Raw genomic sequence first — 13675 nt, 5'->3', positions numbered from 1 at the left:
TATGAGGCTAGCACCAACTTAGCTTGTCGGTAAGACCTTTCCTTTTAACTGAGAACAGTCCTGTGAGTACATGCCTGGGGTACAGTATATGTAGATATCAAAGGTAGATTAAAGAGATGCAGGGCAGCCATCAGAAATGTTGGTGCCCCTTACACGGCTTTAGGGCTCCCCAACCCCCCTCTCCTGACACCGCCGCCACAGTGAGACAGTCACACTGTTATTATTATACATTGATATAGCTCTGACATATACCGCAGTGCTGTACAGAAAGCACTGAGCCAGTCACATCAGTCTCCATACAGAGGAGCTTACACTCTAATGCACAATGGCACCAGCTGTAGGGGGACTACAAATCACTGCAATACATTTATACAGCAATGCAGAACAGTATATGAATTTGACTCAGGGCTTAGTGACCCACTGGACTCAGGGCTTAGTGACCTGCTGGACTCAGGGCTTAGTGACCCGCGGGACTCAGGGCTTAGTGACCCGCTGGACTCAGGGCTTAGTGACGCACTGGACGTAGGGCTTAGTGACCCGCTGGACGTAGGGCTTGGTGACCAGCTGCATGCAGGGCTTAGTGACCTGCTGGACTCAGGGCTTAGTGCCATGGGACCCTGGTTGAGAAAGGCTGTCCCAAAGCAATTGGCTATTCCATGGATCAACAATCTCTGGTGTAATTAATTATGAATGTTAATATCCAGTTATATTCTGAACATTTAAAAATACATCCAGCTTTTTTTTTAAACAATTAACTGAGTTGACTATAACTAGTTCTTAAGGGAGCCCATTCTCCATTTTCACAGCTCTAACTCTGAAGAAACCTTTTTGTATGCGAAGATTAAACCTCTTTTGCTCCAGATGCAAAGAATGCCCCCTTGTCCTTGGCAATGACCTTAAAGAGAATAACTTTGCACAAAGCTTTGCACCGCGTGGACCATTTATGTATCTGTATTTAGTGATCATATTCCCCTTAAAGAAGGAGTGCATTCAGAGTAAAACATACTTTCCCCCTGCTTAGAGCCAGTGTGAGACACTGCAGCTGTTCCTTGCCAGCTCTAACACCACAGGCTGAGTGATCATGTAACTACTGATTAATCAGTTCTCAGTCTCCTCCCTGCAGAGAGCGGTGACTACTAGTCAGTGCCCGCCGCAGGGGTTACCCCCTCCCCTCTCTCTATTCCTCCAGAGCAAATTGCAGGGACAGACAGGGGAGGGGATGGACCCTTCTGGCTCTGGCTCAGGGGGCAGAGCAAGCTGTCAATCAGGTAGTATTGCCAGGACCCTTCGCCGCTGTAGCGCGGCTCTGCTCTGTCAGAAGATAGCCAAAAGTAAATGTACTCCAGTGACCCACAAGAGAAGTAAAGCCAAAAAAGTTTTGCCTTTGCTTCTCTTTTAAATGCCTTTTCTCAGGAGAACATGCATTCAGTTCAGCTAATCCTTCCTCATAGTTGAGCTCCTCTATGACTCTTATCAGTTTAGTTGCCCTTCTCTGCATTCTCTCCAGTTCCACAACATCCTTTTTGTCAACTGGTGCCCAAAACTGAACTGCATGTGCATAATCAATACTTGAATGTAAAACTCTACACTCACAGCCACGCCAAACAAAACTCCCATTCTAAAAATGTTTCTAAAACAGAAATCTGGCTAGTGTTTTTTTGGGGGGGGAATCTGCATGTCTTGTTGGTGCAGGCAGTGCAGCTTAAGCTACCATGCTCATGAGAATGGATCACAACAAGACTTTAGTTTCTCCAACACCGGCAGTAGAGGATTAGAGGCTCTACAATTTATTTCTGTATGTGGTGAGATTAATTAACTATGCTGTAAGGAAAGTTTGATGAAAGTTTTCCCTGCAAATGAATAGCATACAGGGGCGACCAATTTAGTGGGAGCAGTGTATTCTGTCATCTTGCAGCATCATGATTACATTAGTGCTTCTCGGCTTAGAACCTCTGGGTATACCATCTATTACACCCATGCTCTTTAATTAAATATCATGCAGAAAAACATTACTGAGAGTGAGACGTCTAATATTATAAGTTTAAGTGTCCTAACATACAGGTCAGAGAAACAGGCTTGCATAACCCTAAAAAATAATTTGCATTAAGACGAAATCACAAAAGAGAACATTAAGAAGCTGTGATTCATCCTCAGTCCCTGGAGGTATAATTATCTCATATTAGTGCTGCTAGGTACTGCTGTCAATTAAAGATAAACTTCCTACAAACATGGCTTAAGTCAAATTTCACCAGTAATAATGAAAAGGGAATGAAATCACTTGTAATAGATTGAACCTGTAGTACAAAACATAACTCTATTGTGAAATGCCAGGTACAGCCATAAAAAGACTTTCACCAAATCAAGAGATGTTCTAATATACGTGGATACTTGTAACTGTAACAGACTGTCCAATGCAGCAGATCTTTAAAAGTGGCCATAAATGCTAAGCAGGACGGGCAGATGTCCTACAGTGAAAGCTGGATGGTGAGACATTGGCCATTCTTGAACCCACCAGAAGCCACCAAGGTGGAGTATTTCCATAAGGATTACTTAGCACGTCAAATAATCAGAAGCACTCGTTATCACCACCTAGAAAAGCATTGCATAGCACATTCTTATTGTTCTGAGGGGTCAGCTGATATACCCCCAGCCCTACATGAGCCACAGGTGAACAGCTGACAAAAAGGGGAAGCAAATAAATTGTCACTACCCTATGAGGGATGGGGGCCTTAAGACAGGTTCCCCCTGTTCCTTTGATTCTGGACTGCGTGAGAAATCCAAATGTGTATATATTGTGTAATATATACCGTGTTTCCCCGAAAATAAGACACTGTCTTATTTTGTTTTTGCCCCCAAAAACCACACTAGGTCTTATTTTCAGGGGATGTCTTTTTTTTTCTAATGTGCAACAAAATGTACAAAAATCCAAAGTTATCTGGTATCACTCCGCCTGTCACAGTAACTGGCGCTATAGAGGAACATCGGCTAATGCGGCTCTGCTCCCTCCGCCGCCGCAGCCTTGCTTTCTACAGCGCCGGCTTCCTTTGCCATCAGGGACAGTGGTACCAGCGGTGCAGCAGAGGGGAAATCAGACAGTGGACAGCGCGGTAAAGTACGGTACCATTCCATTAAACAGTGCCGTCAGAAGGACAGCAGTTGGTAAAGCATGGTACTGGAGTGCTCCCTGTCACTGCGCTGTCTGGAGGGAGTCCCCTGTCATCCTCTTAATACAGTATGTCCCTGCAGGCTGATATCATCTCTCCTGCAAGTTCCCCCTCACATGCTACCACCAAACTAGGTCTTATTTTCGGGGTAGGTCTTATATTACAGGAATCTTGAAAAATAGTGCTAGGTCTTACTTTCGGGGTAGGTCTTATTTTCGGGGAATATATACTGTGTATATATCTAAATCTATATATATAGATATAGATCTATATCTATATATATAGATATATATCTGCGTGAAAGGAGGGGGGAAGGAGTAATATTAGGGAAAGTGGGTGAAGGTCCACTTTAAAGCTGACCTTCCCTGAAAAAACAGTGGCTTCATCTCAGTTCAGCTTTCGGGAGGCACAGGTGAGGTCACCATGCCTAACTCTGCCTCCAGGGTTAGCCGGACACTCAAAATCCAATAAAAATGCATCCCTGTCCAATGCTGGAATGTATTCTCGCAGGATTTCCAGTGGACAGAAGGCAGCCATGAGGGGTTGCATGGAAGGTCCACTTTAAAGATGAACTTGACCGAGCAATTTAATGTCTCCCGAAAAAGTTACTTTTTTATGCAGCAATCTTTGTATTGGTTTTACAAGAAAGTACAGAACAACAAGATTGAACCAAACAATAATGCAAGACTGGCATGCAGGCCTAAATTGCGTCAGATATGAGATAGCTAAATATGGAGTCATAGTAGGAGGATCTGAGGCTGGTACTTGAAGGATTCCAAACAGATAATATTAAAGGCCAAAAGAGTCTCATGGTACATGATAACGCCTTCTCCAGTTCATTTGCAACTCCAGACCATGAGGAAAAGGAAAGGGCTAAGTACCAAACTGCATAGTAGTGAGAATAACAATATAGCAAGGGAAACAAGGAGGCTGAAGAGAAGGACATAGAAAAAAGAAGTGGTAAGAGCAGGAAAGGAGAAAGAAAAAGGGGGGAAGGAGGCATGTCACAAGCTTCTCATTAATAAATGTAACATTGTATATGTCTCATAGTTACTACTTTTGTAATTGAGTATACATATTAGAAAGTAATCATCAATGTATGTGTTGCAGATGTTAAAAACCTTTAATAAAAATCTATTATGCAAAAAAAATAAAAATAAATGTAACATGTTTATTTTTACCGTAGTAAAGGACTAAAGGAGATAAATCAGACAGCCATGCCTTTGCTATAGTTTGTTTAGCCACTGTAAAACATGTAACTGAAGCTTAATCTGATTCTTCATGAGACCTGCAGTGGAGTGATTGAGAAATGCCTCCATAGGATCCAGTGATGTGGAATATCCTATCAGGGTCGAGATGAATAATCTGGTGCGCAAAATTGGGCACCACCACCACATGTGTATAAAGGTACCTACCTCTAAAACAGCACCCATCATGTCCTGAGAAATAAAGCTGGAGTAGAGAAGGCACAAAACGGTTAATTTTAAGGCACGCCACTGCTGTCACTGTTCTTATTTCAGCTCTCAGCCAAAGGTTCAAGCCTTCAAATGGCTGGTGTCATAGCTGATCACATGAACAGCATCATGACAACTGCAATCCAAATAGAGGCTAAGATGGCACCTTCCTTGGCTGTAAGGGGTGTAGTTCCACTTTAAGAAAAAGTGTTACAACAAACTATAATTATTATTTTTTTTAAGTGTCCAAAGAGGAGCTTTTCTGAAAATTATGTTCTGTGTAAAGTGGCCAAAAAACTGTAACATATAATATAAATAATGAGACCTGGGAGGCCTAAAACTGGTCACACCAAGGTCCCAGTGACACAACCTGCATGGAACTCTCATTTCTCTCATGACCATACACTGGTAGATTTTCCAAAGAACGTTCATACAAAAAATGTCATCAGAACATTCAATAATGCCAGCAGAGACTTGTACAGTCATTAAAAATTTCACTTGATTTTAAAATTTGATTTGAATGAATGGAGTTTCTCGAACAAAAAACATATTTACTGTTAGTTTTTTTGGGGGTTTTCTTTTTATTTCATCCTGTTCCTTCAATTGTTTCCATCACTATGATCTAAAACAATTGTCGTTTTGACCCAATTTACTACTAAGAAATGTAACAAACGTTCCAAAAAATGATGCTTTCGAATGCAATTTTACTAGTGTATGGCCAGTTTTACCAAATCGGGGCCAAATGACGTACCTGTAAGTCCTGGCCTTGAAATGATTATACAAGATCAGGGCGGCTGCTGCTGGCATTTAGCAGATGATGCTTGTTCAGTACAAGTGATGTGGGCAGTTGTACAGCAGCCTGCAAATGTGGTGCCTGTGGGGCCCGGGACCATGGCAAACAATGTCAGGATGGAGAGCGGGGGGGCAGACTGAGGAACATCCGTTCCCTGATCTGTGATGAATGAAGCAGGAAGTGTTGTGCCCTCAGTGCTTCCTGCTTCAGAGCTGTCAGAAGCCAGCTTAGGTAAAGGTTACACAGACGATCAAGCACATTCCTAATAGACCTCCAATGTCTCCATAAAGAGAACCTGTCACCTCCAAATGCTTGTCAGCCCCTTTGTGATAGCAATAAAGTTAAGTGAAAATGTAAAAAAAAAAGTGTTAAAAGGTACAAAAAATAAATTACACGAAAATGTAAAAATAAAAATTGAAAACCAACCCTGCCATCTGCAAGTGAATAAATACATGGGCCTAGGGCAAGCATGTGTACATAAACAACACTTTTGCCACACGTTAGGTATCACCACGAACGATGGAGTGAAAGCAATAGTTTTATGGCCATAATTCGCTGTTAACCTGATGAGCAGTAAAGGCTTTCAATCATCACCTATGGACAATTTGGACAATTTTGAGTTCCATAGGTTTTTCACCATTGCACGGGCACGCACACATTTATAAAGCTTGACTTGTTTAGCATATATTTACTCGACCTGAGCCCATCTTTTATTTTTTACCAAAATATTGGCTATTATGTCCTGTTTGTGTACACTAAGATTCATTTTAATCTTTTTTTCTAAAAGTATTGATTTCATCAACATTTGCGCCAATATCTTGTGCAAATTCTTTTTTTTATTGGAGCCTCTGCTTTCAGAAAACATATCATTGCTTTGGGGTTTAAAGTAATTTTCTATCTAAAACACACATGTGAAAAATTAAATAATTGCGCCGGTACTAAGGTAGTTAAGCTGGCCATACAGTAATTTCATACAAGCATTCATATGAAAAAATCTAGTCAGAACATTCAAAAATGCCATCAGAGACTTGACGAAAATTTTGTTGGATTTCAACATTGGATTTTAGAATAAATGTAGTTTCCCGTATGAAAACTGCATTCACTGTTAGAAGTTCGTTCATTCGACAAACATTTTACATCCTGCTCCTTTGGTTTTCTTCATCACTACAGGCTACAATTATTGTTGATTTTACCCCAATAACTAACAGAAAATTCAATGAACTTTCCCAAAAATGACTGTTTTGGAGCAAAAAATCTGTCTGGAACCAGCTTTATAATTCCAGTGGGAGTTTAGTATAGTCATGTGCGCCATCTAGTGGTAGAAAGAATGAAGCACGAGAGTTTCCATTAAAGTAAAGTTTCTATTAAAGTAATAAAAGAAAAACAGATACCTTATAAAACAAATAAGAAAATAAAACATCTAATTATACAAAAAATCCACGGCTGTGTACATGATCAGCGCTGTTTTTGCAATATATAAAACATTCTTCACTAGTTGCATATGCAGCGGTTCCATAGTGTAGTGGTTATCACGTCTGCTTTACACGCAGAAGGTCCTGGGTTCGAGCCCCAGTGGAACCACTTTTTTTTTTTTTGCCCGACCTGTATGTATTTTCCCCATTACTCTTTCTATAAGAACTGGCCAGTGTGTGGGTCACCCGGGTAGCCAATCTTTAATCTTTCCTGTTATTTGTATTGTAATCATTTCATTTACTAACACTTTGCTATAGTCACTCTCTGATTACTCCCTCTTTTGCGATCCACAGTTGCATTAACACAAGGATTAAAAGGTGTTTACCACTTGGAAAGGGTTAACTTTACCTGCCTCTGAGGCTTACAATCATAAACCAATAATTCGTGTAAGAAAACACTCTCTGTACATAGCTGTGTATATATAGAGAATGATAAATACGTTTGTCAGCTTTATTTGTTTCATTTGTGAATTATCCAGGTTTGATTTTTTTTATTTGTGTTTGTGAAGGATCACTGAGGATTTTATAGGTAAAATAAAACGGTAACAATACTACTTCCGATTACCAGCAATCAGATATGTTACAGCGCCCTCTGTTGGTCAACTCGCATCTATGCAGATTTTCCAGAAAGGAGAACACTAGGAACTGTTCCTCCATTTATATTTATTATCTTCACTGTAAGTTCATACTAAAAAGAACAGACAAAGCACAATTTGTATGAATCCACAAAAGGGGCACCAAAAATGTCACGAAATACAACATTTATTTGCATAAATTTACATCCATTAAAAACAATGGTACATTCCCATCCTTTAAAACAGGGGGCGCCCACAATTTTTCATTTGAAGATCTACTTTTCAAATGACGAGCTCAATGAGATCTACCAACGAAAATACACCTCCATTCAGGGGCGGGAGGGGGCGTGGGAGTACATTGAAGTCAATGGCACCACAGCCACACCCCTCAACCGCAGTGCGATTGCCCACAGCCGGTGCCTGCATTAGTGCCTGCTTTCTGGTCCACTGTAGCGGGGGGCATTGCTGGGGTGTCATTGACTTCAATACAAGTCAATGACACCCCACGCCCCCTCCCGCCCCTGAGCGCAGGGAGTCGACCGGCTTGCATTGCAGTGCGTTCTAGTGTCCTGTCCTCCCGCGGTGCTCGTGTGGCCGAGGCTGTCTGCAGCATCTAACACATTCAGCCGGCTGCCAGACGAGCACTGCGGGAGCAGAGCCGTAGCTAGCTCCTTTTGCGCCAGAGACAAGAAAGGAGCTAGCTATGTCTCTGCTCTACAGCTCGTGCCCCACCAACAGGCGTGTGACATCACCCAGCGCCTCACCTCCAGGATTTTTCTACTATTACTATTATTTTTTTTTAGGATGGCGGTGTGCATACGCAGAATGCGCTGGTGGCCAAATCCAAAATAGCATAAAGATTAGTTTTGTTTGCAAAAACTAATGAAAACATTTTTGGTTGTTGTCTTTGCACATGTCTAATAATATGTGTGCGTGAGTGTGTCAGGAGGGTTTTTTTTACTATTTATTTTGAATTATTATAATTTTTTTAATGTTGGGGGGCTTTGTGGAAATATTAGGGGTCTAAACAGACCCCTGATATTTCCCTTTTAAAATAGAAAAGGACATTGAGGACACAAAGTCCTCAATCTCCTTTTGTGCAACCTCTGTTCTAAATAAAAGGAAAGCACAGAGGCTTTCCATTCATTCAGAAACTCTTTACTATCATCCAGTTTCTGAATGGGGAGGAGAATCTGTACGGAGTGCTACTCCCCATTGAGAAACTAATGAATGAACAGGTAGTGATGTAAAGCACTCAGTGGTGTATTTATGTATTTGGCTGCCTTCCTACACACAGACGGGCTCCGGCTCTCCCCTCCTCTTCACAACATAGGCGTTTGACTACGGCCGCCCCCCAGGAAGGTGCCGCCCTAGGCAAACGCCTACTTTGCCTCGCGGTAAATACACCCCTGAAAGCACTTCCTATTCATTCTTAACTGGGGACACATAGCGCTATGTGTCCCCAGTTGTTTACACACACTGGAGTGATCAGCTGATCGCTCCAGTGTTTGTCCTGCAAAGAGGATCGGTACATATCAATGATATGTACCGATCCTCCTCCGCACGGCCACACAACTTCTCCTCTGGATCCCCGCCACTCCCCTGGGCAGAGGCAGCGGGGGATCCGAGGAGAAGTGAAGGAGGCACTTCAGCCGCGGGGTGAACGGTGGAGGGAGCCGCTGTGACAGCAGCATAGTTTAGCGGTGAGGAGAGAGAGAGCCGCCGGCTGTCAGACCATGGCTCTCCTCACTGCTCGGCCATGCTGCTGTGATAGCGGCTCCGTCCTCCGGGTGCAGCCGGAAGCCTTCACTTCTCCTCGGATCCCCACTGCATACAGATAGGGGAGAGCAGCGTGGATCCAGAGGAGAAGCCCCACGGCGGGAGGACAGGACATCGTGATCTACCAGTGATCGCTTTGCTAATGGGCACCCCTAATGGGCACCCCTACTTTAAAACCATGAGTAATCCCCTCCTGAACATCAAACCCCACAAATTCTCATGAGATGCCAACAACCTAATACAGGGATAGAGAAATTTGTGAAAAGGACACCGCTCATATTCATTTGCCCAAACTCATCGGTCCCGTCCAAAAAAAGCCGGGTGCCAGCCGACAGAGGCACGCCACTGCTGTCACTAGTAACCCAATAAATATAAAGCTGCACTCAACAGCCAGGACCTCGATGTAAAAAAGTTTATTCCCAAGAATCCTAAGGCCTCATTCACACTAGAAACGGCCAGCACTTGAGGTGAGCGTAGGGCGGCGTACGGCCGCGTATTCCCATAGAGAAGGACATGGGCTGCATACTAATCACACGCAGCACCTGTCCGTCCCTGGAGCTGCCTGATACGGCCGTGCACGCAGCACGGAGCTGTATGTGCCGGACATTTCTAGTGTGAATGAGGCCTAAATGTTATATGCATGACAAGATCCACGGGCTTGCCTATGTAACGTTTTAGATTCCTGAGAATAAACTTTTTACATCAAGGTCCTGGCTCCTGAGTGTGGCCTTACATTCATTGAACCTAATACAGAGAGTTAAAGTGCTTTATGATACTGACTCTCATAGGAACACATATTTGAATAGGAATGGGACACATAGTAGTATGCTGTTGGTATCTAGTGAGAACCCTCCCAGGAAGGTGCCGCCCTAGGCAAACGCCTACTTTGCCTCGCCGTAAATACGCCCCTGAAAGCACTTCATCCGTCCTCTTCACAAGCAGGCGTCCTCTTCACATTTGTCCCCAAGACAAATCAATACATCAAAAGATTGCTAATGGTCACCACGCATATTAGAAAATAGACGCATCTAAAAAAAAAAATGGTATATTCTTTTCTTAAAATCACCTCCTGGGCTGCACCCCAAACTCCATAAATACATTAGCAATCTTTTGATGTATTGATTTGTCTTGGGGAGAAAACTTATTGAGTCCTTAAAAAGGAACTTCAGAAATGTAAAAAAATCAACCCTTGCAGTTAGGCTACCCTTGCACTGCAAGGATTAACTGCTCGTTTTGAAGACGGGGCAAAATATAAAAAAATATAGTCACTTTATCCTCTTTCCTGTCTGGCTGCTAGAGTGGTACGCGCAGCCTCTTCCCCCACGGCTTCAGGGTGTAAGGACCAATGACGTCATTACGTCCAATGCATGTCCATTCACCTGTATTAGATGTAGGACGCTAAGGAACATACTACAACCGATGTGGAGGGGGAGAGAGGTGACCACAGGACCAAAGATCAAGTGAGTTTATTTTCTGTATTCCAGCCCCTAGACCAAAAGGAGCAGTTAACCCTTGAAGTGCGGAGGTAGCCCCACTGCAAGGGCTATGTTTTTAAATAACTTGAGTTCCTCTTTAAAGTAGTTTTTGTTTGGTTTGGTTACATTGAATTTTGTGTACCGTGAACTCTGAACTCAATGGGTTAATATAAACCTGTTGGGCTTTGAGTCAATTTAAGCCGTTTTGGATTTGTGATAAAAAGTGCATCAAAAAGTGAGTGCGGCTAAACTGGTTAAGGGGTGTTGCTTAATACGCACAGTAAAACAAGGACTTAAGAATGCGCACAATAAAATAGATGGAAAGTGGTGCAGTGCATTAAGGACTTATTCGGACGGGCGGCTAAAGGCAGCTGGACTGAAGTATTCAGATGCAGCAACCATATGGCTGCCTGCATAGAAACTGGACAGATAGCTGCGGCCGGAAACTAAGTCCCTAGATTCAAACTCTCTGCGTCCAGGATCAGTCAGAGCCTCTAATCACATGTAACCACTCAGATGAGCATTACATGCAAACAGTGGCGGTGCTGGCCATTGATTTGTACATGGTACAAATGTGGCCACTCCACTGTTGGCCTCTGCTGTTCACACACACTGTATCCATGGGGATAGTTTGCCCACTGGCAAGAATCACTGTTTCTCGCTGATGGCCGCCCAAGTGAATGGACCCTTAGTGGAAAACCATAGATGCCATGAATCGGTTTTAGGATGCAAGAGAAGTGCTACTGTGCAGACATAATAACAGATTAAGGGAATTACACTTAGCATACAGAGCAAGAGAAGTGGTACTGTGCAGACATAATAACAGATTAAGGGAATTACACTTAGCATACAGAGCAAGAGAAGTGGTACTGTGCAGACATAATAACAGATCAAGTGAATTACACTTAGCATACAAAAAAAGTGACTGCAGAAGTGCTGTAAAAAAACAGGGTGACCCCCTGAATTTTAGGGTGAGACGATATGGATGTTGCCCTACTACCCAAACCAGACTGATATGAAAACCTGTAGTTGAAAAAATCTGGAGCAGAGTTTATCTTTAGGCCACACTCACCCCCAATAGGGAGCTGGCAGGTTACTACCCTTTAGTCCTTTGTACTTCTTATCCATTCAATTCCATGTGAAAATCATTAAATAAAAACCTTTATAAATAAGAATATAACCACAACCACCACCACGACCATTAATGAGAAAGGGTTTAACAAAATATATTACAGGTCTTCTTTCCTTTAGGACCATTGTTATTACTCTTGTTGGAGGTTATTTTTGGCCAATGCAGAGTCCCCTTGCCTTTACTCCCTAGGCTCTGACCAGACAGAATCTATGGTAATCAGGTCTGATGACTGATTTAATAACAAGCATAGTTATACAGTATACACTAATTGGGGCAATGTCACATTAGCATGTGCAGGAGTTATGTCCCTGTGGCTGCCTAATGGTCAAAGAGGAGAAACGCAAATCTAAAATAAGCAGCAGAGAAGATATCGGCAGACAGAGCCGGAAGGGACAGCTCTGAACTGTCTATGCTAGAAGAGGTCTGCCATAATGTTCAAGTATACTGTGAAAAAGTCTGTTTTTCACATTTCTAACCAGTTGTATGAATTTCTATTACGGGACATAAATAAAGCGAGGCGAGGAAGAATGAAAACAATATACAGTATATACTAAATTCACAGAAATGCACACACATTAGCATACCATCCCCATACATCAACCTTTCATCATCTATCCGGTAGTAAAATAATCTGACCCTATTGAGTGTTGTATGCCTAAAACAACTGCAAGGTGTTGGACTTTGACATTACATGCGACAATAATGATTTATAAATCCAAAGGCACCTGTTGTAGACTAAAAGGCAAATGCACATAATGTCAGAGGACTGCAGTTCTCTGAAGAATAATTTCACTTCTGCAGTCCTACAGTACAAATCCATTACACTTCTTCACAGTCAATAATGTTGCTTCCAGTTCAGATATCAGTGCAGTTATCTCAATGGTGCTTATCTCTTGAAAACTGTTAGCAACTGAAAAAAAAGTGTTGAATTTCCCCTTGGTTTTAGTTTCAGCCCTTCCTTCATTGGAGACCTCAAGAAATGTCTAAATTCTAAATAGTACTTCTATGTTAATTTAAGCCGAGATGCACCAAGCAGGAGGTCTCTCCCATATAAATTGTCCCATGAGGCCATATAATAAGGTAGATTACATTAATTACGCAAGTAAAAAAAATAGGGTATTTGGCCCATGTACAGTGGAGTCTGGTACACAAATGATCCCTAATAATGCTGGAGCAATATGGGAAATTTCAACAAAATAAGGGCCCATTCTTTGAGTGTAAAGATTTATGAGGATTTCTGAACATACTACATGTATTAAAATCCCCTTTATACAGAGATCATCATTTCATGTTCCCAACAAAGTGGCATGGCATATGAATATCAAATAAACTGTGGGTCATCCGGTGAGATTGTACTTTACCTAGTGGTATCATGAATAGTTAATTGCTCATTAGATGTAATCTTATAAGTCAGTGGTTCTCAATTTATAATGTGTCGGGTGCCTCAACTGTTGCCCCTGACAGCTCCAATGGACCTAGCATAGTATTCAGTATATACAGAAGACCATCAGCAATCTCGGACACACCAGAGGTGATGATTAGAGATTTCAGACATGTAACAGGGGGGTGGTTGGAGATGGAAAACGGCAGCCAAATGTTAAATATTTGGCTGTAGCAGGAGGCAGTTTGTTTGCCAAAGGGCTGGAGTGGTACAATAATGAGTGGCTGCAGGCAACAGTGAAGCATGGTGAAGGTTCCTTGCAAATCTGGGGCTGCATTTCTACTAATAGAGTTGGAGATTTGATCAGGATCAACAGTGTCCTCAATGCTGAGAAATACAAGCAGATACGTATCCATACAACCAGGAAAGCATGTGATTAGCCCCAAATGT

General features: G+C 42.4%; 1 non-coding gene across 1 annotated transcript; it reads left to right on the top strand.

Moving 5' to 3' along the window:
* Nucleotides 1-6919: 6919 nt before the first annotated feature.
* TRNAV-UAC lies at nucleotides 6920-6992 on the top strand. The gene has a single exon. It is a non-coding gene; the product is annotated as a tRNA-Val (tRNA).
* The last annotated feature ends 6683 nt before the right edge of the window (nucleotides 6993-13675 follow it).

Source organism: Nanorana parkeri, unplaced genomic scaffold (genome assembly GCF_000935625.1).
Source record: "Nanorana parkeri isolate BGI_ZX_2015 unplaced genomic scaffold, ASM93562v1 scaffold175, whole genome shotgun sequence".
Lineage (NCBI taxonomy): Eukaryota > Metazoa > Chordata > Amphibia > Anura > Dicroglossidae > Nanorana > Nanorana parkeri.
The sequence above is the reverse complement of the archived record's forward strand: the minus strand, read 5'-3'. Positions and strand labels throughout refer to the sequence as shown.